Genomic DNA, 24932 nt, shown 5'->3' on the forward strand with positions numbered 1-24932 from the left:
ACATTTATTCTGGCCCAGGCTGTGAAAGCAACAGCTTGATTCCCCCTGAGATCGTGGATCTCATGAGCGTCAGCATGGCCTCTTGGGATGGTGTTAGGAAGACATAGAGCCTGTACCATGGACCAGGGCCGCTGATAGGTTCTCACTTAATCCACACAGCAACCTCATGAAGGTGTTATTTTCATGATCATCTTGATGAGAAACTCGATGTGGAGGGAAGCCTAGGTTGACAGCTGTGTTTTAGTGCTAGTTATTGATTGCTCAGCTCAGGAGTTTGTTAGTAAAACAGCCCATCTTTGGAGATATGAATTGGGTGTCATTTTTCTTAAGAATCAGGCTTTGGGCACTGTTCGTGACCTGTTCGTCTGGCCATGGCCAATGGGTTCCATTCTGGTGCTACAGCAGTTCCAACGACACATGACTGACCGGCTGGTGGCTCTCAGTTTCAGGTCTTGGAGACACAGTGGGGAAAAAAACAATAAGGCTTTTGATGACCTTCCATTTCAAAGCCAGTTCCAAAAATGTATGGCTAGGCAGACTTGCCGACCAGAGTTAGGTCTGGAATGAGAAGACTAGACGCCAGTTCCTTGAAGCAAGCGATGTCTTGCTGTCTCTGTACTTCTAGCATCTGGCACTGGGTGACCTCAGTAGGTGCTCAATAAATGTGTGCTGTTGAGCTGAGGAGGAATCTAATTTCTGTTTCAATGCTTTTGCCCATTCTGGACATTTCATATAAATTGAATCAAATAATACAGAGCCTTTGCATCTGACTTGTTTTATTTAATATAATATTGCCAAGGTTCAACCACATTGTAGTATGTATCAGTACTTCATTTTTTTATGGCTACATAATATTCCATTGTATGGCTAGAACCCCTTTTGTTTCTTTAATATTCAGTCGATAGACATTTGGGTTGTTTCCACTTTTTGACTTTTGACTAATGCTGCTGTGCACATTTGTGTACAAAGTTTTATGTGACTACGTTTTCATTCTCTTGGATATGTATACCTAAGAGTGGAATTGCTAGGTCGTGTGTAACTCTGTATAACTGTCTGAGGAATCGCTAAGAGTGTTTTCAAAAGTGGCCACAGCATTTTACATTCCTACTAGCACCGGCTGGACGAGGTTCCAGTTTCTCCACATCTTTGCCAACGCTTGTCGTTCTGTCTTTTTGACGATCGCCTTTCTAGTGGGGGTGAAGTTGCATCTTATCGTGGTTCTCATTTGCATTTCCTTTATGGCTCATTGTGCTATTTTCAATAGAACTCATTATTTATGCTTTTTAGTTGATGCAATGTTTTCCTTTGCATCAACTTTCTGTGGGCAGCATTCTGTGGGAAACGTTCCAATCTTACTTTCACTTTCCTGGTGCCTAGTGTTGCCATCTGGTGCTTACTCTGGGGCAAATGAGTGAAGAAACTCTGGGGATGTTAGCATGAGCGCATGGGCAGTGATCAACACGGATGTGATTCTTGGCTTAAGTCTAGACCCATACATTTTAATCATTACTTCTGCTTTTTGGGGACAAAGTGATCATTTTTGAAGGCTACCACCTTCAAAGTTGACCTAGATGCTATGGGTGGGATATGGCACAGATTTTTCCATCCTTTCAAGATTTAAGGCCTAGGCCCAGGGCATCTGTAGCTAGTGATCTTTTCATGGAGCCCTGGAAATCTCTTCTCACTTCCTAACTGCCCGCGTGAGCCCCCTCCCTCTGTTGTTTGGCTGCCAGCCACCCCCGAGAGGTGTTGGGGGAAATGGAATTGGGAGGCACTGCTGGCACCGGGATAGGGAGTGTTTGTAAAAGTTTGGGAGCACCTTTTAGGAGTAGTAATTATTGAATTTCTTGAGCATGTGCTATGAGTAAGCATTGTGCTGAGCATCACAAGCACGTATGTAGCCATTCATTCATCATGTGTATAGGTATTCATGTATAGTTTCCAGTCATCACAATAAGCCTGTGAGTTGAGCCCTTTTGCTGGTGAGTTAAGTAGGCTTGGATAATTTGCCCAAGGGTACCAGACTTTTTAGAGGAACTGTATCAGGCCAGTTTTCCCAAAACAACATGTGCTGTAGAAACTTAGATTAAGAGATTGAAAAGAGAAACCATAGGTTGGAAAAAAATATTTGCAAAACACACGGCTGAAAAAAGACTTGCATCTAAAATATCCAAAGAACTTTAAAACCTCAATAATAAGACAACAAGCAGCCCAGTTAAAAAAGGGGCAAAAGATCTAAACAGACACTTCACTCCTCCCATCCCACTCATACTGCCCTATGCATCTTGGCAGTCTGCTTTGCGCTAACTGGGCTGCTTCTAGACCAGCACTGGCCAAAAGAAATACGATGTGAGCCACCCATGCCAGCCATGTGTATAGTTTAAAATTTTCTATTCACCACTTTAAACAAGGTAAAGAGAGATTACATTAATTTTAATAATACATTTTATATATAACTCAGTATATCCAAAGTAGTGAGTAGTATTTCAACATGTACAAAACGTAATTATTAATGAGATTTTAAATTCTTGTTTTTGGTTGGAGTCTTCAAAATATCATGTGTGTTCGATACCCACAGAACATGTTAATTTGCATCAATCCAGTCTTGAGTACTCAATAGCCCTATCTCGCCAGTAGCTGCCTATATCAGACAGTGCAGTTCTAGAATATACCTCCTTCCTCTTTTTGCATTGCCCGCTTCCTTTACTTCCATACACATCTTTCCCTCTTCCTCAAGCATAAAGGTGTTCTCCATGTGGCAGCTGCTGCGATGATCATGATGGCGAATCTGAGTCCCACTTCATGTGGTCAGGCGGCTTTATTTTCCCACGGAGACTGAAAATGTGGAATTGAGCCTGTCTGCTGGCTTTGCCATCTGCTTCGGTGTCTCTCCTAGATTTAGGCGTGACACCTGATCACAGGCCCTGAGGATCCAGTTGCAGCTGTGCTTCTGCAAATTCCTGGGTAATCTCAGCAGAACTTTCTCCTGGGGTGGCCTGCATCGTAGGTGGCACTTATCAGATTCCGTGCATGTCAAGACTCAGGCCTGCATTGCCACCTGACTGCAGAAGGTCTGCTAATGTGCGGCACAGGTTGGTGACTGGTCTTATAAATTGTAATTGAATAAATTACATGTATATGGAAAGAAATAGAGTGCCGAAGGGGATGGCAAGGGTCAGGATTGGGGTTGGGGGTGTGGAAAGCCTTATTGAAAAGATGACATTTGAGCAGAGACTTGGGAAAGGTGAGGGCACGAGCTATGCGAACTATTGCGGGAAGAGTATAGTAGGCGTGAACCGGGTTACGGTCTCCTCAAGGCCTCTGGTGATGGGACTGGTTGGTTTTGTGGCAGGGAACAGAAACCATTGTAGACACTGTTGGCGCCTGTCCTTACCTCTTTGGCACGAATTTGTGCCAACATCTGGCACTGTACCTGAAGGCTTTTGCTGGCTTGTGGTAGAGGGAAGTCCTAGAGAGTTAATGCCTTTGGAAGAGACCAAGGACAGATGGGGGGCTGGTGGGCCGATACCCCAGTCCCCTTTCCCTTGGTTGGGACAACTCGGACGTGTTCTCCACCGGCTTCGTTAGCCCCACTGGCCCAAAGGGGTCACAGGGCTGGTGATACACACTGTCCTGGCTGCGTCCCCTCCCTGTCTTGCTGCCCCACACCTCTTCTAGCGATTCCTGGATAAACGACGTGGAAACGCATCCTGGCATCAGCATCCATTTCTGGGGGGAACCTAGACTAAGAGACACCTAGGCGCTGTGTCAGGAAGCGCTTGGGCCAGAATTGGGCCTCGCTGGGACTCCGTGTTTTCTCCGACACATGCGCGTGCACACACGCTCGTCATCGGTGCCGGCACATAGCGTGTGCCTTTCTGCTCTTGCTGCTAATTGCCCAGTCTTTTCTGTCACCTGTCCTGATTCTAGTGCGAGAGTGTCTGATGTCCGCAGTCACTGCCGCCCAGTGCACAAGTTGGGATCTGTTGCCTGGTAAGGTCAGAAACTAGTTTAAGCAAAAAAAAGGGTATTTCCTGGAATTCGTGGCTGAGAAGAATGCTCACATTCTCTAACTCGCTGCGTCCCAGGAACCAGGATCTTGGGGAGCAGAAACAGGACCTGCCTCCCCTTCTCTGTCCATCTTTCTGCTGGCCTCTGTATTCCGTCCTTTCTCAGACAGCCCTGTCTAAAGAACAGATCATGTGGCCACGAGCAGCCCCAGCCCAGCAGCCTGACGAGAGTGCTCCTTCCTCTCAGTCTCCACAGTTGGTCCTCGTTATTCGTGGGTGCCCTATTTCTAAATTTGCCTACTCACTAAAATTTACTTGTAACTCCTAAACCAAATCTTGTGGCACTTTTGCAGTCATTCGTGGACATGAATAGAGTGGCGAAAAAATTAATCATCTTACGAACGAACACATTCCCATCTGGCCGCCTTGTTTCAGCTCTCATCCTGTTAACAAGTGTCCTTTTCACAGACCGTTTACTGCCCCATTTTTTTTCTATTTTTTTTTGTGCTTTTCGTTGGTGATTTTGTTGTTTCAAATGGCCCCCAAGTTTTGTTCAGTGTTCCTAAGCAAAAGAAGGCTGTGATGTGCCTTATGGAGAAAATAAAACACATTAGGTAAGCTTTGTTCAGGCATGAGTCATATTGCTGTTGGCTGTGTGTTCTATGTTAATGAATCCACAATATATATTAAATAAGGTGTCTTTACCCAGAAACACACAAAAAACGAGGTTGTGTATTAATTGGTTGATAAGAATGTGGCCAGAGGCTCACAGGAACCTAACCCTATATTTCCTGTAGGCACAGTGGTTCAGCATTTGCTAATTCAGTGTTGCTGGTGACTTTATAGAACATAACCACTGTGGAAGATGAGAACTGGCTTTATATGTCAACCCAGGGGGAAGGCTCCAGCTCCAATTCTGTTGGCGGCCCAATACTTGGACCAGTGACGGATTCTGGAAGAATGTGGTCTCCCAGAGACCAGAGGGTAGGTGGGAGAGCCTGTACCTGGCTTAATCCCTGGGCTTGAGAGTCTTGCCACCGAAGCCACCCATTGGAAGTCTCAGGGTAAAACCCCCAGTCCAAGGTCCTGCTTTTCAGAACTTTCCATCTTCTCTTCCCACAGGAGGTACCAGACCTCAGGTTTGAGAGAGAAGAGGTCTCTTTCTTTAGAATCAGCCTCTTCTACTGCAAGGCGGTAAAAACTTAGGAGGAACTGGTGTGTTGTAAGTGTTAAGTCAGGAGAACAGGTCTTGGCTCTAGCTCAAAGACTGGTCAAAGGTACAGGCCACTAATTGGCTGTCTCTTTGCCTTCATTTGTTATTGCTGATATCATTCCTCCATCATTCATTTAATAACTATTTATTGATCACACATGGCTAGCTAGGGTTTCCACACAGCATGGTAGTCTCATAATAGCTGGATTTATCACATGGTGACTGACTTGAGGGAGGGTGGAGGTGGGGAGAGGAGGAGGAAAGGAGGGAGGAGAGAGGGGAAGCTGCAGGGTCTTTGTGAGGTTTTTATCCATATTTACATTTTAGTAATTCTTTTTTGATGCCTGGAGACCATCGATGGTGTTCTAGCCTGTTTATTAAGCTTGGAAGTGAGTTGAGTTACGGAGTAGTACATAGTGTATCATCTCAGTGTGTTTGACAAAGAAGTAGTGAGTGTCAATCAAAAGCCCGGCAGTTCTATGGCTGCAGAATGAACATATCAGTTTGGTAGACTCAAGGAATTTTATTATTATAGACAGAGGCAAGTATAGGGTAGTGGTTAAGAACCAGCACACTTTAACCACATCGTCTGTCCAAATCCTGGTGTGCTCCATGACCTTGGGCCGACTTCTTCACTTGTCCAGCTTTTTTTTTCTTCATCCAGAAAATGAGGATAATCAAAACAACTGGCTTGCAGATTGCGGTGAATTTTTACTGAGTTAATTCACGTTAAGGACTTTGTTCAATTCCTGACATACAGAAAGTGCTGAATAAACGTAAGCTATAATATTTGTAGAGGATGAAGATTGTGGGCTTGAGACTGACATCTGTGTTCCAATGCTCGCCTGTGGGTGACCTTAAATAAGCCATTCATTTCTCCACACCTCAGTTTCCCCTTCTATTTAAAATAGGAAAAATCCACTTTATCAGGTGGTTGTGTGGATTAAGCGAGTTAACTTTTGAGTGAGCAGAAGAATGCCTGGCACATAGCAACTGCTAAATGAATAGTGGTAGTTGTTGACAGTGGTAACGACTGTTTCCAAGATCTAGTGCTGTGTAACAAACGACCCCAAAATTTAGTAGCTTAAAACTGTAACAGTTCATTTTGCATGATTCTGAGATGGCCTCACTCCCATGGCTGGCAGTTGGTGCTGGCTGTCAGCCGAGGGCCTCTGTTCTCCAGACGGCCTCTCATCCTCTAGTAGGATAGCCCGCCTTCCTCATGTGGTGGCCTCAGATGAACATTCGGAGAGGCAGAAGCCACAAGGTTTCTTGAGGCCTGGGCTCCAGAACTTGCACCAGATCACTTCCGTCTCATCCTATGGTCAAAACAGGTCACAAGGCCAGCCCAGATTCAAGGAGGTGGAAACAGGCCCCTCTTTTGCTGGGAGGAGCTGTGAGATGTAACGACAGTGCTTTTTAAGGTACCACAGTGTCCCCTTCATCCATTATCATCATCTTGAGGGTCACCTTCTACTCCCTTGTGCAGGTTACTAGAGCAGTTTCGAATGCCCTTTATCAGTTGTATTTTGTGTAAATACAGCCTCCAGTAAACACAGTTGGTGAAAGAGAATTTCTCAAATTGCACCTGCCCTTCACAAAGACTTTAAATGTGTATATAAAATATCAGAGGATATGTGGTGATCCTTTTATTTAACATATTTATTGAGTACTTACAACATGTCAGACTTGGGCCAGGGTGTCCAAAATGAAGGTAAGCTCCCTGCCCTCATGGAACATATATAGTCTAGTGTCCGTTACTCCTTGGGGGAGAAATAAAAGGATTTAAGCGAATCTTTGGGGCCGAGGGCAAGAACTCAAAGGAGAAGTCAGAAGACGACCAGGTCTGTCTTGCCCCAGAGGAAAGGGGCAAGATAGACCTGGTCATCATCTACTCTCTGTTCCTTCCGACCACATGACCTGGGCCCAGTCACTTCCTCTCTGTGGGCCCAGGTCCCCAATCTGTGACATAAGGATTACAGTACTTCATTGGGTTTTCGTGAGGGTTCAGTGAGCTGGTGTGCAAACTCTTAACAATTGTTTGATCACTTCTGTTCTCTGTGCCGTGGTTTCCTCATTGGTGAGGGCATTTCTGGCTCAGAGAACCCATCGGTTCGGTCGGTTGCTCACCTTCCCCCTCTCTGTCTGGAATATGGCCCCATTAATCCGTCTCATTCCATCACTCTTTTCTCTTTGGAAGCTTTGTCGTACTTGTAATTACTACTTCTGTGGGCATCTGATGCCTCCTCCCTTTCTGTCAGACCTTGGAAGGGAGGCTGTCTTTGTCTAGCTTACTGCCCCAGTATCCTGCACATTGACCGGCACGTGTCAGGAACACTATAGACATTGTCTGAGGGGGGGTGAATGTTGTTCTTGTCCTGTCTAGGCCTTGGGGCTACCCTTTGGCTGCAGTTCAATGAAGCTCTGAAGGCCTGAGCTTCAGGAACTATCTGTTTGGCAAGGGTTGTGTTTCTGGAGGCCTCAGTGGCCTGGATGACAGGCCAGAGCCAACCATTGGGCACAGCCTTTGTCAGATGTGGCAGGCCTGGTTGGCACTAATGAGTAGAGGGAAATAGTTGGAATAGCTTTCATGAGGGTGCCCTTGTCATGAATTTCCATGGAAACTGAGCCTGCCTAACCTATCACCCTGGCATAAGAGAGAAGTATGGCGGGAGCATCATGAGAGTTGGTGTTTAGATGGAGCATGAATGGAGGAGATTTGCTTCCTCTTCCATAAATTAGTGGGAACTCATAGAATTTTTTTTTTTTTTTGGGTGGGGGCTCTTTGCATCAAAAACAAAAACAACAGCCTTTTAGTGAGACTTTAGGGTATACCCAGGACCATCGTTTTACTTATCCTTCCTGCCCCCTCTTGTAGGCAGCTGTAACTCTCCTGATTTATAGATGAAGCTGAGGCTCAGAAAGGTCCAATAACTTGCCTAAGGCCACACAGCCAGCGAGTGGCAGAATTGGGATCCAAATCCTGGTCTGCCTGTTTCAGGGGCATGGTGTGGGCATGGAACAGAAAGACCTTGTTGGGGACAGGGCTGCTCCTGGAAATGCATGGCATGGATGGAGGGTTGTCCATGTCCCTTCCAAGAGCCTGATGGTTGGGCGGAGTTGGCAAGGGGAACTCATGAGTTCCCTTGCAAAGCCAGGTTCAAAGAAGCTAAGGATTCGGCCCAAGGCATCCAGGAAGCCTGAGGCCAAGCCAGCTGTACCTCCTGACTCCTCGTCTAGTGCTCTTCACCCTTCTTTGGGGAAAGTGGTCATCTGAGCCACCTCAGAAATGCTGGATTATATTCCATTTGAGTTTTTAAAGTGACATCGATTATGGTTTTATTTTCTATTAAAAGAGGAATGCACGTTCATTGCAGAACCATTGGAAAATATAGGAAAACACAGATAAAAGAAAAATAAATCCCATTGCCTACCATCCAGAGATTACTGGAACCAAGCTAACATTTAGTTGCTTTTCTATAAAGATGTCGTATTTCACCTTAAAGGGCTACGACCTCTTAGGAGATGGAAGACGTGCCTGGTATTTTAAAAAATAATGTTTTAAATGAGTTGTATTGAACTATAACTTATATGCAATGAAATGCACCCATTTTAAGAACAGAGCGTAGTGTAATTTGGCACATGTATACACATGGTAACCATCAGCATGATCAAGACAAACAATATTTCTATCACTCCTGTGCTCCTTTGCTGTCAGCTCTCCCCTCTGCACCCAGCCAACTCCTGATGTATTTCCTCCCACTTGAGGCCTGTTTCGTTTATTTCAGAATTTCATATAAATGGAATCCTATAGTATATATGATCATGGTTTGCCTTTATACTCACCGTACCGTTCTCGAGGTTCATCCATGCTGTTGTGGGTCGTAGTAGTCTGTTCTTTACTGTTGTGAAGTGGAATGCCATCGTGTGAATACACCTCCACCTGTTTACCCGTTCTCCTGATGGTGACCTTGGGCACCTCGATTTCCCCTTCTATAAAAAGGAGGAAAGCTTATTTGCTTTATTGGAGTGTTGCGAGTTCCTATGAGTGATGAGAAGAGTGCCTGGCACATAGCAAATGCTAAGCAAACAGTGGTTTTTATTGTTCGTAGTAATAACAGTTTCAGTTATCTACTGCTGTGTAACAAACAATGTCTTAGTGGAAGACATTGGAGTTGTTTTCAGTTTGGGGCTCTTTTGAATAATACGAATGAATGAATAAATAAAAGGGGAACCTCGATAGCTACCACCTTTGTTGCAGCTTGCACCCCATGTGTCTTGGCAAGGGGCTACCAGACAGCGGCTGCTTTTGTTTTGAGGTTTGGACGCTTTGTTTTGGGGCCTCTGATCTGCTCAGCACTGGCTCTACTAGCCCTGTGTCCTGCTTTGAGCCTGGCTCCGGTCTTGCTGGGCAGACCCACCAGCTTGCTTCATTCAAGCCTCAGGAAGTGGCCTCTGTAGAAAAAAAAAAAATGTATAAGTAGCTGGTGGTGAGCTTTAGGCCAAGTGAGCAGATGAGTTGTATTGAACTTTGGAGCTCAAAGCCCCAAAATAGATCTTTCTTTTCTAAGTCTCCGAGCGAGTGGGAGCAGTGGCAAATGCTTTGCATAATTTCCTACCCAAAAGGAAAAGTTTTACTGTGAACAACTTTTTGGGATGAAAAGAAAAAAAATCTCAAAAAGATCTAAGTTTTTTTCTGAGCAACACAGAGCAAGAGCCAGACAGGCTTGGGTTTGACTTCCAGGTCCGCCATTTGCAGGCCGAGTCATCTTGAGCAAGTACCTTCACCTCTCTGAGCCTCAGTTTCCCTGCATTAACTGTCAAAGATGAGACCAGACTCTGAAGTGTGTATACAAAGTACCTTGCATTGCATTTGACACATGGTGAGATGCTGCAAATATGGAATGTCTTTTTTTTCCCCCTTCATTTTCTCTTCTTGTCCTAGAACTTGTGCCTCAGTTTCTATTAGCTTCCTGAGCATGACAGGCAAGAGGAGAGGGGTAATCTTTGACCTTTCTGGGAAGATGCCTCCCGAACTATCTTTGAAATAATTAATGCACTCCACCTCTGCAGATCACTGGTGAGGGAGCTGATAGGTAAGTATCGTAGGCATGAATATTGACCCCAAATATGTGCACGTGCTAATGCCTGGAACCTGTGGATCTGCTCCCTTATATGGCAGAGGGACTTTGCAGGTGCGATGAAGTTAAGGATCTTGAGATGGAGAGATCATCGTGGTTTGTCGAGGTGGGTTCAATGTCATCATAAGGGTCCTTATAAGAAGGAGGCAGGAAGGCCAGAGTAGAGGTGATGACATGATGGTGGGAGCAGAGGTTGCAGTGATGTCCTTTAATGGTGGAGGAAGAGGCCACTAGCCAAGGAGAGCAGACGGCCAGGCCAGCAGAAGCTGAAAATGGTAGGGAAACGGATTTTCCCCTGGAGCCCTCAGAAGGGGCCAACCCTGTCCACACCTTGATTTTAGCCTAATGAGACTGATTTTGACCTTGGAACTGAAAGAGATTAAATTTGTGTTGCTCTAAGGCACAATATGGCAATTTGTTACAGCAGCAATGAGAACCTTATACAACATGCGAGGTTTATTATGGTTCCATAGGAAGGTAACCTCTCAGGTGGTGGCATTTTTATGTTTTGGCCCTTCTGTCTGGGACAGACTGTTGCAGTCTGGCCTTAGGGATGTGGGATACTCTGGCTCCCCTGGGGTCTGGTCAAGGCGCCTTGGTGTTTGTGGTCATGTGGCCGCAAGGCCCTGTGGCCAGGATAACTGCTGCAAAGAGGCTTCTTCTCTCGCTTTCTCAAGCAGGAAGAGAAATGAGCTGCGTGCTGCTGGAGGCTGGGCTTCCTACGTGCTGCTGTGGCCCAGCACCACCACGCCGGGGTCCAGGCGCGGGGCGGGCATGGGGGTTTACTGCCCATGTGTTTTCTGAAGCAAGCTCCTCCTCATCTGCTGTGGGCTCGTGTTTAATTTTTTTAAGTAATTGCTTCATTGTAATTTCGGACCAAACAGCCCCTGGATACCATTACCAGTCTCTGCGGAGAAACGGGACCTGGCTTAGCTCCATGACTCTCTGTTGGGACCTGTCTGGATCTGTCTTAGACCTTTCCATGTCCCTCCTGTGCCGCGGTTGTGAGGTGATAGGATGGCAGGGTGCAGGCATTCAATTCAGCAATAATTGTAATTCGGGAATAACACTGAGGTTGAGAAATGAAATGGCTCAGATCAGTCACATTCATCTCACTTGTGACCTACGCCTTTTCCTTCCCCATGACACCTTCTCCCATTGGATGATGACTCCTGTATAGGAAGTAGATAGTGGCCTCCAATGAAGCCCACAGACCTGTGAATTTGTGGCCTCACATGGCAAAAGGGACTTCGTAGGTGTGATACAGGGGCTTAAGATGCGGAGATTCTCCTGGATGATTTGGGTGGGCACCGTGTCGTTACAACAGTCTTTAAAAGGTGGAAGAGCGAGGGTAGATGGTCAGTCAGAGAGAGAGCGTGAAACATTCTGGCTTTGAAGAAGGAGGAAGAGTCCACAAGCCAAAGGATGCACTCAGCCTCTAGAATCTGGAAAAGGCAAGGAAACAGATCCTCCTTGGAGCCTCCAGAAAGAGCACAACCCTGCCAACACCTTAATTTTTAGCCCAGTGAGACCTAGTTTGGAGTTCTACCTGCAGAACTGTAAGATAATAAATTCATGTTGTTTTAAGCCACAGAGTTTGTGGTTATCTATTAGAGCAGCAATAGGAAACTAATATACTCCCAAATATGCATCTCTGTTTGAGATCCTTTCATTGGTCCATTTGGTAAATATTTATCAAACACCAATCATGAGCTAGATACCGTGCCAGACATCGAGGTTCCCAAACTGAATGAAATAACATACTGTCCCTTAGGGGTTCACAGTCTAAGGGAGGGGATTGAAAAAAAGGAGATGATGCTGTGACGGGGGTGCATGTAGGGTAGAGAAAGACACAGGAATCGGACCGAGGACCACAGAAGGTTTTTCACTGAGGGGACCTTTGAACTTAGAGTAGGAAATATGGAAATATCCAGTCACCTCTTGGTTATCTCTACTTCGACATCTAGTAAGAGCTTCAAACTCAACCTGTCCAAAATGGAGCTTGTCACCAAAACAATTAAGGTCTCCACCTTTTAACACTTTCTCTCGTTTCCCCATCTTGCTGAGGGGCACAGGCCCACGCACCCCGCTGCCCATGGTAGAAAACAGGAGCTGTCGACCCCGCTCTCCTTCACCTCCTGAGCCAAGTCCACCCCGGGTCTGTAGGTGTCCTCCCCATTCGGAGATGTTTCCCTCCTGCCAGGGGCAGAACACTAGAATCCTAGGCTCCAGGATGGAGGGGCCCGAGGAAACATCCAGAACAACCTGTTTTATAGGTAGCAGGAGGCAGTAAGTGTCACGGGCAAAGGGCAGACTGTGAAGGTGGACTCCTGGGTTCAAATCCCAGCTCCCCTCTCGCCAGTGTGACCTTGAGGTCAAGTTGCTTATCTTGAGGGCCTCAGTCTCCTCAGTGATGAAATGTCTCAATGTATAAAAACACTTAGAATAACATGCTCAGTAAATGGCAGGGGCAGTTGATAGAGAAGCCGCTAAACATTATAAAAGCAGCAGCCGCTTTCTGTGTCCTCTCAGTGGTTTTACTAACCTCTCTCCTTGGGGCTTTATCAATTCTCCTTAACGCCTCTTGATGCGTCTCCCCATTTTACAGATAGATGGGGAAACATGAGTCTCAACAAGTAGCATGACCTTCCTGAAGCCACCTAGATAGAATAGCTCTGCCATGATTTCTTCTACTATCTTTCACGGCTGCCTGAGACAATTTTGAGCAACTCTGGTTCTTTGCGAAGTTCTTCCTGTATCCATTTGGAAGTCCTGGATTTGATGGCTGGAGATCTGCAGAACCAGCCTCCTGCTTCCTGATCAGATACTGAAGCCAGGGCACTTGACTCAGAACTTATCTCGACATTCAGCCTCCTCAGTTCCCAGAAGGAGTTGCCCTAAGCTCCACAGGTTCTCCACCACCATGCTTGTGTGGTCTCAGATACACTTCCCTGTTGACCTTGTGCTGAAATATGACTCACCAGACTTTTTCGTGGGACCCTTTATGTGGGATGCATGGGAAGGTGCCCCGTGAAATCGTGTCTACCACAGTTCTAAACAGTCGATGGGCTTGTGGTGCTCTGGCTGCTTCTCTACAGCTACAATTAGGTTTTCAGACCCAAGACTAGGACTTTGCATTTATTCTTTTAAAATCCCATCTCCTCTGTTCCCCACGAGCCATCAGAAACTCAGCTACCTGTAGGAGGCCAGGAAGGTGACCTAAATAAGAGAAATGGGCTGGGTCAGGGGACAAATGACAAGAAACACGGGCTGTAGAGTGGGCGAGATGCCAGGGCAGGTGGGAACTGTGGGAGCCTGGAGCCCGCGTGTGCCTGTTACAAGGTGGGCAGACTGTACCCAGTGCTGCAGGTTCAGGGGTGGACATATCTGTGGCTGAAAATATAGGTCATTGTTGTGAAACCTCTTCATTTTTAAAAAGTGTTGACTCAAATATCTGTGGCCAGCTGCAGTTCCCAGGCCGACGATTTATAGTCTGATTTAGACTGTTGAGAACTTTTGCGATTCTTATTGGCACGTGGCACCGCCTCCTTCTTTGCTTTTATCAGCCACAGTTTTGATTGGCGGGTCCTTGGGGTCCACTGAAGATCCTGGGAAGACCTGCTTGTGTGACGTCATGCAAGTTGCGAAACTCACCCGAGACTCAGTTTTCTCATTCAGAAGTCAGTCTGGGCCTTTCAAAGCCACTGTGAAGCTCCGACGGGGCAGCCCTTTCTCATAGTGCCTGGGGAAGGGCGTGTTACGTAGAAGGTTTCAATAAGTATGAATCTCCTTCCCTTCAATTTTCATTCCTTCTCTTTTCCAAGTTTTGGAATAGAATATAAAGAACTGAGAAAGGCCAGAGCCGGGAGTTCATGCTTAGAGGCCCCTCTCCAGAGAGACATCGCATGTCACCCGAGCGTCCTGACACCTAGCCCGCTGTTTTGGTTTCTCGTTTGTTTGTGTTGGTGTAGTTCAGACTGGGGTTGGGTCTGCAGGTGCACCGGGGCAGCGTGGCGTGGAGGGGAGAGAGCGCTGCAAGAGAGTGGATTCTAAATCCCGGCACGTGCCAAGTGCCTGGCAAGTGTGGTCAGAGAGGGTTTGCTGTTTCAAGAAAAAGTAAGGAGGGCGGGGTGTTGGGAGCAGAGTGGCCGGAAGTGAGGTCAGTGAGCTGTGGGCGTGGAGTCATTATAGAGACTCTACTGCAGGGGTCCTTAACCCCCAGGCTGTGGACCTGTATGGTCCGTGGCCTTTAGGAACTAGGCTGCATAGGTAATAGAACGAAGCTTCACCTGCATTTGCAGCCGCTCCCCAGTGCTAGCATCACCGCCTCAGCTCCACCTCAGATCATCAGGCATTAGATTCTGACAGGAGCACTGGTGCCTGGTGCCAAAAAGTTTAAGGACCACTGCTTTACTGCATCAACTTTGTCTTGTGTTTTTAAGTTTTCTTTTCAAGCAATGCATGTTAAATATTCAGTATAATGAATAATTATAAGGCAAGCTACCATGTAACCATCACCCAAATTTATTGCCAGCTCCCAGAAGCCCCATGTGAATCTTTCTGATCACCTCTCCTCTCTTCCTAACTAGCTCTTTGTTTTTCCTTATGGCTTGACCATCTGTGTATACAGCATTTTGCTCTTGTCGAAAAACAGCTCAGGAAATTTCTCCAGTTCAGCTGACACAGCCTAATACGTCCTTTTTTACTGGTTGCATAATAATCTGTGCTGTGGCTGAACCACAATTAATTCAGCTATTTCTCTACCTTTACCGTGTTTCTAGATGTTTAGTTTTGTATTTAGCCACTGCAAACATTGTGATAAAGGGGGCTCATTTTTGCCCTATTATTACAAAAATAATACCTGCTTGCTATAACGAACTCAAGCAATATAAGTGGAAAAAAAGTTCTCTGCCCTTCCCCCAAAACCAGTATTAACCATTTTGTGTGTGTGTTTTTTTTTACATCTTTCCTATGTGTATATATCCACACACACTTGAGTACATAAGTTTGTGTACAGTTGTGTGTTTTTTTTTTTTTTTTAAACAAAAATAGCACACACTGCCTGTTGTATTGCAGCTGGCCTTTTCTTTTCCTGCCCTCTGGGTTAGTAAGCTTTCTCGTCAGTACACATGGATCCGTTTCATGCTTTTTTGAAAGCTACCTGATGTTCCAGAGGGTGACCGTGCTGTAGTTTGTTTAACCAAAGTCCCCTGCTAGTGGACGGGAGGTCATTTCCAGTCATCCAGAATAGAAATCCCCTGTACCTGCATCTTCGTGCGCCTGTGCTGACACTTCCGCAGGATGGGTTCCTCGCAGTGGAATTCCTGGGTGTGCACATGGAACATTTTAAAAGGTTGTATCATATTTAATAGATTGTGTCCTCTGAAGAGGTTTTATCTTACCAACTGTGGCCTGGTTTAGAGGGATTGTTGAATGGATGCTCTGTTGTGAATGTGAATCTCCTAGACATTTCTCTACTCAGGAATAGTCAGAAAATCATAGAACGTGGGTTTTAATGGTGATGAGGGATGCGCCTCAGCTTGGCCTGTCTTTTTCCACTTTCATGGTTTTCACCCATTCGTGAGCTTTTGTTGCTTTCGATTATTTTAATTAATATATGTTTGAGTTTTTAAGTTCGAAATATTTCAAAATACATTACAGAGCATAAGAAATAATATAAGTGATACATGTGCACCTTGACCCAGTTTTACCGACTCTTAGCATTTTCTTTATCCTCTTGGCTTGAGATCTTTATTTGTTAAATGTTACAGATAAGGCTATAAAGTCCTCTGTCATTTCTCCCAGAAATAACTATTTCATGAAGTTGGTGTGTCCCATTCTCTTTTGTGTTTTATGCGTTAAATACACTGGCATAACTGGCATGAGTTTGTGTCTTTTCTATAAGTCATTACCATTTATCTAAATTTAAAACTTTTTGCAACTTTATCTTGCTCAGCATTTTTTGAAAATAAACCTTTAATTTTGAAATAATTTTGGATTTAAAGAGGAGTTGCAAAGATCTCAAAGGGAGTTTCCACGTACTTTTCCCATAGGGACCCCATCTTACGTGATGAATTTGCCCAACCCGGGAAATTAACACTGGAATATGACTATTCACTAAACACCAGACTTTACTTGGATTTTACCAGTCTTTCCACTGTTCTTCTTTTTCCTGTTCCGGGATCCATCCATTGAGTTGTTTTGATTTATCCACGTTGGTATGTATACATCTTTCTGTAGAGTGATCCATTGACAGGAGCCAGTTTCTCACTCTCCTAATGCTGGACGTTCTTGTCAATCTCCTTTTTCCTTTGCGGTTGTGAGCAGTCTGCAGTGAGCATGGGTGCGAGTTTCTGGCAGGAGTATGCTGAGGGGCGGAATCACCTGGTGGGTGGGAGTGTGCATTTCCAGTGTAATTGGTGATTGCCAAGTTGCGCTCCAGGGGCCTCGTTCTGCCTCTTGGGCGAGTCCCCACTTGGCACCAGGAACTTTTCTGAACCCTGGATACAGAAACGAGCAGGACCGTTCCTACCTTCGAGGAGCAGGGAGACAGAACTAAATAAATAATGGCGAGACCGCCTGCCAAAGGCTGCAGTCGACTCCAAAGGACCCCATAGGGAATTGGATGAATACAGTGGGTGACAATGGGGTGGGTGAGAAAGGCGAGGGTGTGGAGCTCCAGACAGGTGGGATGATTGAATGTGTCATTGCAGAGTGGCTGTGATCAGAATGTGTAGACAGGGGAAGTGAGGCAGCAGGCCCCAGGGAGCACACACGTCTTAAAGCCAGTCACCTGCTCTTCCTACAGCACACCATGCACATTTCCCTCTTGGAGACTTTGTACTTGGTGTTTGCTCTTCTTGGAATATTTTTCCCCAGACATCTGTGGGGTCCGCTCTCACTTCTTTCAAGCCTCATAAAGAGGGCACCTCCTCCAGGAAGGCCTCCCGGGTCACACCTGTAACCGGAGCTCCTCTCCCGCCCCGTCGTCCACCATGCCTCACTCCACTTTCGTTTAAGTCTTACAGCGCTCACTGCTACAAGGTATATGTACTGATTTACTTCTCAGTTCGCCCTCCTTAGAATGTGATTTCTAGAGGGTAGGGATTTGCTCTCTTTGGTTTACTGCATGTTCCCAGCTCCCACAACAGTGCCAGGCACAGGGGCCTTCAACAGCTCTTCGACTGAAAGAGTGGCTGGGCATCCCGTCGCCATAGTAATCTGTGGAGAAGAGCAGCAAGCATTCAGCGCCAGCTGTGACTCATGCCCTCCGCTCGTTAAATCCGTGAGGCAGTGCCACTCATTGTGTCTCCGTTTTACCTGGAGACGTGGAAGCCGGAAGAGCCGAGCGTGGCGAGGACACAGTGGGGCCGGAGTGTGGACCGCTGCCTGGCCCAGAGCTCCAGTCAGGAGCCCAGCCGGGCCCCTGGCACATGCTGGGAAAGTGTGTGTGTGCAGGGGCAGCTTGCAGGCTTCGGCCCCAGACTGCGGGTCAGACAAGCATTCATACCCCTGGGCTACACTTAGATCTTCTGCAGGGTTGACTTAGAAGGGACCTGCCTGGGCTGGAGTGCTTGGGGGACCCTCTTGCCCCAATCCTGCCTTCTCTGAAAGGGAAGGAAGACTCTCACCTTCTAGCTCACTGTAACAGGAACTTCCCCCGCCCCCTGCCGCCACTACCCCCAGTCTTGGTTTGCAAAACTCTGAGCCTGGTGGGGAAATGAAGGGCTGGCTTGCTAACCACAGTGAGGACTCATTTGCAAAGGCAAAGCAGGGGCAGTGGGGCCCTTCTGTGCCCCTAGCAGAAGGGACCGGCTTCTGTAGGCTGCCGTCTTGCTGGAACCAGTCACACTGCACCGTTAGGCTTCGGAACTTGGAGACAGTTACCAGCTGTGGGTTTTATAGTCTTTCACCCTCCGTCTTCTCCTCTGTTACATGGGAGTAATAATAATATCATAATAATCATCATCATCATCATCATCACGAAGCTCAAGTGAGGAAGTGCATGTAAAGCCTTCCCTAGTGCCTGATTCCTCACGAGGGAGGGACGTTAGCCGTCACTGTCGTGGTGGTGGTAAACACAGCTGGCCTTGGCTCCACACGGTGATCTTCAGGTTAAGCAACAAGGGATTAAAGGAATATCGCCTAATGCATGCTCTTCTTATTTCTAGAACTTGCCATTTTAAACTTTGTTGAACAGTCAGATATGGAGGTGACCGAGGGCATAGTAGAGGCCATCTCGTTTCCACAAAGCTGAAGAATGGGGCAGAGGCTGGTCCTGCTGCCTTGGGTCTCGTGGGGGGAGACTGGGTGTCTAGTTAGCTGTGGGGGGTGGGGGGCAGGACGGAGTGCCAGGACAGGAAGGTGTTCACGTGCCGGAAGTCCAGGAATCCCCATCGGGGACTATTTGAAGGCTTCTTGTGTGCCCAGTTCTCATGGTGCTGAGGCCGTAGTGCTAGCGCAGGGAAGCTACTAATTACTGTAAATGCGATGAGAGCCAGGAAAGAGGAAGTTGAGAAGAGGAAGGGAAGCCCTCATTGAGAGGGGGCATTTGAGCTGGGCCTTGAGCCAAGATGTATGCTCTTTCCTGCCCATGGACTCCTTGGGGGACATGTTCCTTCCCTACAAGAAAAGTATGCAACACGAGGGCACTGTATTTGGGGTTCAGGGACCCCATGAGGGCTCATGGACCGCAAGATGAAAAAAATCACCCCTTTAAAGCATGAGTTTACTTCCGGCAGGAGGGGTTTCTAGGCCAAGAGGGCCTGGGGGGCCATAGCCGGGCTTGTGGTGGATTCACCCTGGGGCTTCTGGAAGACCGGGCCTTCTCTTGCAGTCTGTCCATGTCCCTCCAAGCCACCTCCCTTGATCACGGCTCTGTCGGTCAGCCTGAGGGTCCTGACCCAGTGTTCTGGCCAACATGGCCCAGACCCTGCTGGCAGGGCGGGTGGGCCTTCCACCCTGGGGAGCAACTGGAAGCCCCAGCCTTTCCTGATCATTAGCAAGGTGCGAAGGTATTTCTGCCAGTTTTATATAATGACTGACATTGACAGTGGGAACCCTGCATACTTTGGCGTCTCTCTCCACCTGTAGATACATGGCTTAAAAGAAAGTATCCACTTATAGCCAGAATCTAACCCATTCACCCCAGGGTTTTCTGAGAGGCCGTTGTGGGGGCAGCCCCCTTGAGAAAGGAAATGAGGCTGGAAAGGTCTGGGCTCGCCTGTCTGTGTGCAGGTCTCTCTCTGTGAGATGCACCTCACTGCCTTGTTGTCTTTGGCATCAAGGCCCAGCCAGGTGGCTCCAAGTAAATGACTTCACCTTCCTGAGCCGTCCCTGGAAAATGGGGGTTTGTTCCCAAAGTTGGAGGGAGGATTAAAGTGATGGTGAAGTCAGCTCTGGCACCTAATAAATACTTCACAAGGAAGGTCTGGTCTGTTCTCTGTCCAAGTCAGGTGTTTCTGTCCTGGGCTTGACCTTGGCAGGGCTGTTTTCTGCTGGCAGAATTGGTAGGTCAGTCTGTGTGAGCGTCTCAGCACAGGAGCTGGTGTGGGTGGTGCTGGAGAACCCTGGCTCTGGCCCCGGACCTGTAGGGCTCTGGCCCCAGATCACCCAACCTGCTGGAGCCTCAGTTTACTCTTCCGCAAAATGGAGGTGGTAACAGTGTCCGCTGACTTCTTAGGGCTGCAGGAGGCACCTCTGAGGTGATGGACACCAGGCACTTGGCCAGTGGTCAACAGACCATGAGCTCTCAGAGCTGCTATTGCCTATAGGGGTTCTGGGCCAGAATCCTTCCAAGGATGCTTCTGAATGAAGGACTCCTTCAGGACTCACGTAGGCTAGGGTGAGGACTGAGCAAGGGAGGTCTTCATCTTTCCTGTGTAGTGGTTACGAGTACAGGCTTGGGACCTAGACTGCTGGGGTTCAAATCTTGGCTTGACCAGTGTTGCCTCAGTTTCCCCATTGAGGAATGCAGATGACCGCTTCAGCCTCACATGAGTACAAATATGTCAGAATCCCTGGTGTGCTACCCGAGTGTACTAGATGTTTCTGATGGTGTGGGGTCTCGTCTCTCTTTTCCTCTTTGGTTCCTTCCAAAGCCAAGAGGTCCACAGTAGGAAGATGAGGACCAGCGTTTTCCATGGGAGGATTCTACATCAGTTAGCCCCTAGGATTTTCTTTATCTCAGCTGGTCAAAATTGAGATCATTGTGTTCTCAGAACCTCTCTCGTCCTGTAAAATGCAGAGGTCAGAGTGTCAGACTCAAAGAATGAGTGTCTGTTTCTGAGCAGTGTGCTGGCTGGATGGACAGGGAAGGATGTGATCACACACGAGACAGTTGTTAAAAGGGGAGTTTGCATTTGCTCTTCTGTGAGTGCTGAGAACAGTCAAATTCTTTTTTTGTGTGGACACTGTTCATAGAAATTGTTTTTGGCTATTGTCTTTGTCTTTTACAAATGGGTGGGCCCCCCAAGCCAGGCCCAGCAATGCCACTTCCTCTGGGTTTCAGTGACAGGCTTATCAGAAGGCTGCATTGAGCATCTATTTCTGGTCTGGCTAGAAATAGTGTGGACCCTGGAGGAAAGCAGAGCATGGAGTCGGCTCCTTGAATAGAGAAGTGGCAACAGGGAGCGGGTGAGGAATGAGCTCCCCAGTGTCTTGAGGGCAAAGCACTATTTCCAGATAGTGTCCAGGGAATTCGGCTTAGTGGTAGGAGCATGATTCCTTTGCAGTTTTCTGTGATCATGGCAAGGAGAATATCTGTTTGGTACTGGCATGTTTTTTAATACTTTTTATTTTTTTCTTAATTAAATTTTTTTTTTTTTTTTAGGCGAGGCAACTGTTGGTTGACCTCACAGATTACAAGGACCTTGTCAGCTTATAATCCTTTATTTTTTTACTTTTTACGCGTACAACACCTGGTCTTCCTAGATGGTCTCTCATCCAAGTACTAACCAGGCCCGGCCCTGCTTAGCTTCCAAGATCAGACGAATCAGGCTTGTTCAGGGTGGCATGGCTGTGACAATACTTTGTATTTTTTAATTGAAAAATTTATCAAGATAATTATAGAGGCTCATAAAGTTGTAAGAAATAATCCAGGGAGGTTCCATGTAGACGTTACCCCATTTCTTCAGTGGTAACATCTGCAGAACTATGGTGTGGGATCACAGCCAGGATGTCAACATTGATTCAGTCCACTGCCAGTTTTCTTTAGATTTCCTCAGTTTTACTTGTGCGCCGTGTGTGTGTGTGTGTGTGTTTAGTTCTATACAGTTTTATCCACGTGCCGGTTCCTGAATCCACCACCACGGTCAAGATTCAGAACAGTTCTGTCACCACAAGGATCCCTCGAGTTCCCTCTTAATAACCACTTCTACCTCCATTTCTAAAATTTGAACATGTCTCTTTCTGAAATTTAATAAGATAAAACTATACATGGTAAAATGCACAAATAGCGTAAGCTCAAATTTACGCATAGGCGCCCGTCTGTGACAGCCCCCCTGCCCAGAGTGGATCTGGACCACTCCCCAAGCTCTGAGATGTCCTGCCTCCGTGAGGTCACCATCACTCTGACTTCTGTCTGCATCCATGAGTCCTACACGGCTAACAGCCTCGCTCCCTCCAGCAACAGTTGCTTCTCTTCCTTTATAACTCAGAACCATACTGAGGTCTTTGCTTTTGGCATCAGCTGTTTCTAGGCAGAATTTAGTAATATTGTCCTGTTTCCACCGACTTTGTTATTTTACAATTCCTATTATATAGGGTGGGTGGGACTGGTTTGATTTTTACCAAAGGCATAAACTGATTCTTACAATGTATTCAAGTGGAAAAGATGAGTCAGTTTAAAGGCCAATATTAGACAAACAGTGCCAGCACTGTGCAGATATGGCAAACATGACCGATATTTGAAAAATAGTGTCAGAAGCATACATGGCTCCAAAAAAGAAACAACCCAGTCCCAAAACTGGTCAATCCAGTGGGAGACAAAAAATATGTGTATAGTCTTTGTACAATGAAAGACTTCTGTGTAATTTTGATTTAATTACTAGTTTAAAGCAAAGCAAATTAAAATTTTAATAGGCCATGTGTAAGGTGGTCAGTCCTTCCTTTAACACCTAAATGGGTTTGTCATCTCTACACACCACTTATTTTATACCTAATACATGTTTTAGAAAGAACTTTGATCTCATAGTTTAGAGGTGCCGGATGTGTATTTTTTCCGATTCATATTAAAATACTTCACAATAAAGACACAAAATGTAGATACCATTTAAAGTCATCTTCCGTATTCTCAGTTTCTGGCGAGAGGGAGCAAATATCGAATTTAAATGACACTGTAATGATGAGTATTTAAAGAATCGTTTGATGGTCAGTGTTTGGGGTTTTAGCTGGCCAATGCAGAAAGCTCCTCTTTTTTTCTCATCTTCTCCTGAGTGTGGAAGCAATCGAGAACTGAAACACAGGTAACTGATAAATGGCTGGTCTGGCTTGGAATTGATCTCTGGCCCCTGGCTTGCTCACTTTGTCCTTGGCATTGTTGGACACCGACAGGCGTCTTAGAGGCAGCCCCTTCTCCGAAGCAGGGAGCAGAGCAGAACATGTGGTTCCTGGGGCATAGACTGGGTCAGAACTGGACCAGGAGGCTGATCTGGCCATGCCCAGTTTCTTCTTCCAGCCTCTTCTGTCAGAGAATGTGCCCTCATCTCCCGGGGAGGCGGAGCCTCAGAGGGTAGAGGGAAGAGAAGCTGGGTCAGTTTCTCCAGTATCACTTAAAACTCTTAAACACTAACATATCAGTTTGTCAAACATTTCTACATGAATACAAAGCACTATGGTAACCGCTACCTAATTATTTGGGTGTTGTTCTGAAAGTCACTTCATATGGAAGTGTGAGGCTGGAATATGTTGTCAGCCGTCACCAGTCTCAATGGTGGTTAATTATTTTTTAACAAAGAAGATGGGGGTAGCCCTTCCCTCATCTCTAGGCTTTAAAGTCATTTTTAATATCTAAAACTCAAACAGTTTACATCTTACCAAGCTCTTTCAGATATATCCGCGTATGGGATAGATACTATTTTCCCATTTTATAGATGAGAAAGTAGAGGCTAAGCCAGAATAAAGAAACCCATCCCAAGTCACATAGCCAGGATAGGTAGAGTTGGACTCGAAGCACATAGCTGCTAGATTTTTCTAAAGTTGGGCCCTTTCTACTCTCCCACGTCGAACCTTTTCTAACTGCGTGTTCTGCAGTGCGTCCCACTTACTAATCTGGCTTCAAGGTCAGATGCTGCTAGGTGTGAAATAACCTAGCAACCGAGGGTTTTAAAGGAGGTTCCTTCTCTGAGACAGAGCAACACTGAGGCAGAGTGAAACCTCCAGCAGTGGTGAAGGTGTTGAAAGGCGATACGAGAGAACATTCATCTCAATAGCTAAACTAACCTTGACTGAGACCTCCTGAGGGCCACACGGTTTTTATTCAGTGTCATTGCGTCTCGGTCGCAGAGAAGCTCAATAAAGGACATCTCGTTATTACTGTGTGTGCAGGTGACTAACCCATCTCCCACTTGCCATTGCAGAGCAGAGCTGGGATTTGAACCAAGGTCTCTGCCCTCCAGGACTCAGGAGACGAGGCTGTCTCCTCCCCCTTCAGGTTAACTCCAGCCCTTGGAACTCAGCCAGCGCCATGCCCTCAGAGAAGCCTTTCTTCCCCTGGCGGGGGAGAAGTCCCACTGTAGACGTTATTCTGCTCCTCTAGGTGTTGAGCAAGGTCGTGTGTTCTTGTGCTGCTTTGGACAGGGTCTGTCCTCCCTTCCAGGCTCTGGGCTTCTGAGGGAGAGGACCGGGTCTGTCTGCTACAGCTCTGCTCTCAGTGTTATGCCTAGTGACTACCTGGCTGACCGAATGACGGAAAGTAGGAAAAGAGGATGGGAGGACATGTGGGAAGGTGCCCAAGCCTTGCCTCTCTCCTTTCCCCTCCAATCTGGAGCTTCCTTGAAGATACTTTGTTAAACTTATTGGCAGACGGTGCCACTCGAGGTGTGGAAATTGGAGAAAAGGCCGTGTGCCTGATGTGAAGGTAGGAGGAGGTTCCAGGTGGGGTGGCAGACAGCCTGAGAGTGGCCCAAAATAAGAGTGGGAGGAGAAAGGGAACGGGAGTTTGAAGAACAAGGTCGTGGGAACAGACGGCAGAGGAGGTGGTGGAGTCAGGCGGCGGGAGCGAGAAGGGGCTGAGAACCCAAGGGTGCATCTGCAGGCGACGGGTGGAGAGGGCGGTGGGAGGTCAGCCGGACCTGGGGAAGACGCGAGGTGATGCCGGGAAGGGAGGCTGTGCAAAGGCGAGGCCTTGCTTCTGTGGCTGTGTTATCTCACTTCTTTAAGCAGGAAACACTGCTGCTGAGCCCCACCGCACAAGGGTGCAGGGTCTGACCTCTGGCCGCCAGAGCCGACTTAGAAAGTGAAGGCGGTCATCTCAGTGACTCAGTGCTCTTGGCAAAGGTTCCAGCCAATGAAGATCAAACCCCTCTGCCCGCCCCTGGCCCATCATCTTTCCCACCAGTAACCCCTATT

General features: G+C 46.9%; 1 protein-coding gene and 1 non-coding gene across 3 annotated transcripts in view; both read left to right on the plus strand.

The window, feature by feature from the left end:
• The window catches only part of PLCG2 (phospholipase C gamma 2), a 140132-nt gene that overhangs the window by 17360 nt on the left and 97840 nt on the right, over nucleotides 1-24932 (plus strand). The window lies entirely within an intron of this gene.
• LOC118611556 lies at nucleotides 342-464 on the plus strand. The gene has a single exon (XR_004954514.1). It is a non-coding gene; the product is annotated as a small nucleolar RNA SNORA54 (small nucleolar RNA).

The sequence above is a fragment of the Rousettus aegyptiacus genome, unplaced genomic scaffold (genome assembly GCF_014176215.1).
Source record: "Rousettus aegyptiacus isolate mRouAeg1 unplaced genomic scaffold, mRouAeg1.p scaffold_m13_p_14, whole genome shotgun sequence".
NCBI classification, from domain to species: Eukaryota; Metazoa; Chordata; class Mammalia; order Chiroptera; family Pteropodidae; genus Rousettus; species Rousettus aegyptiacus.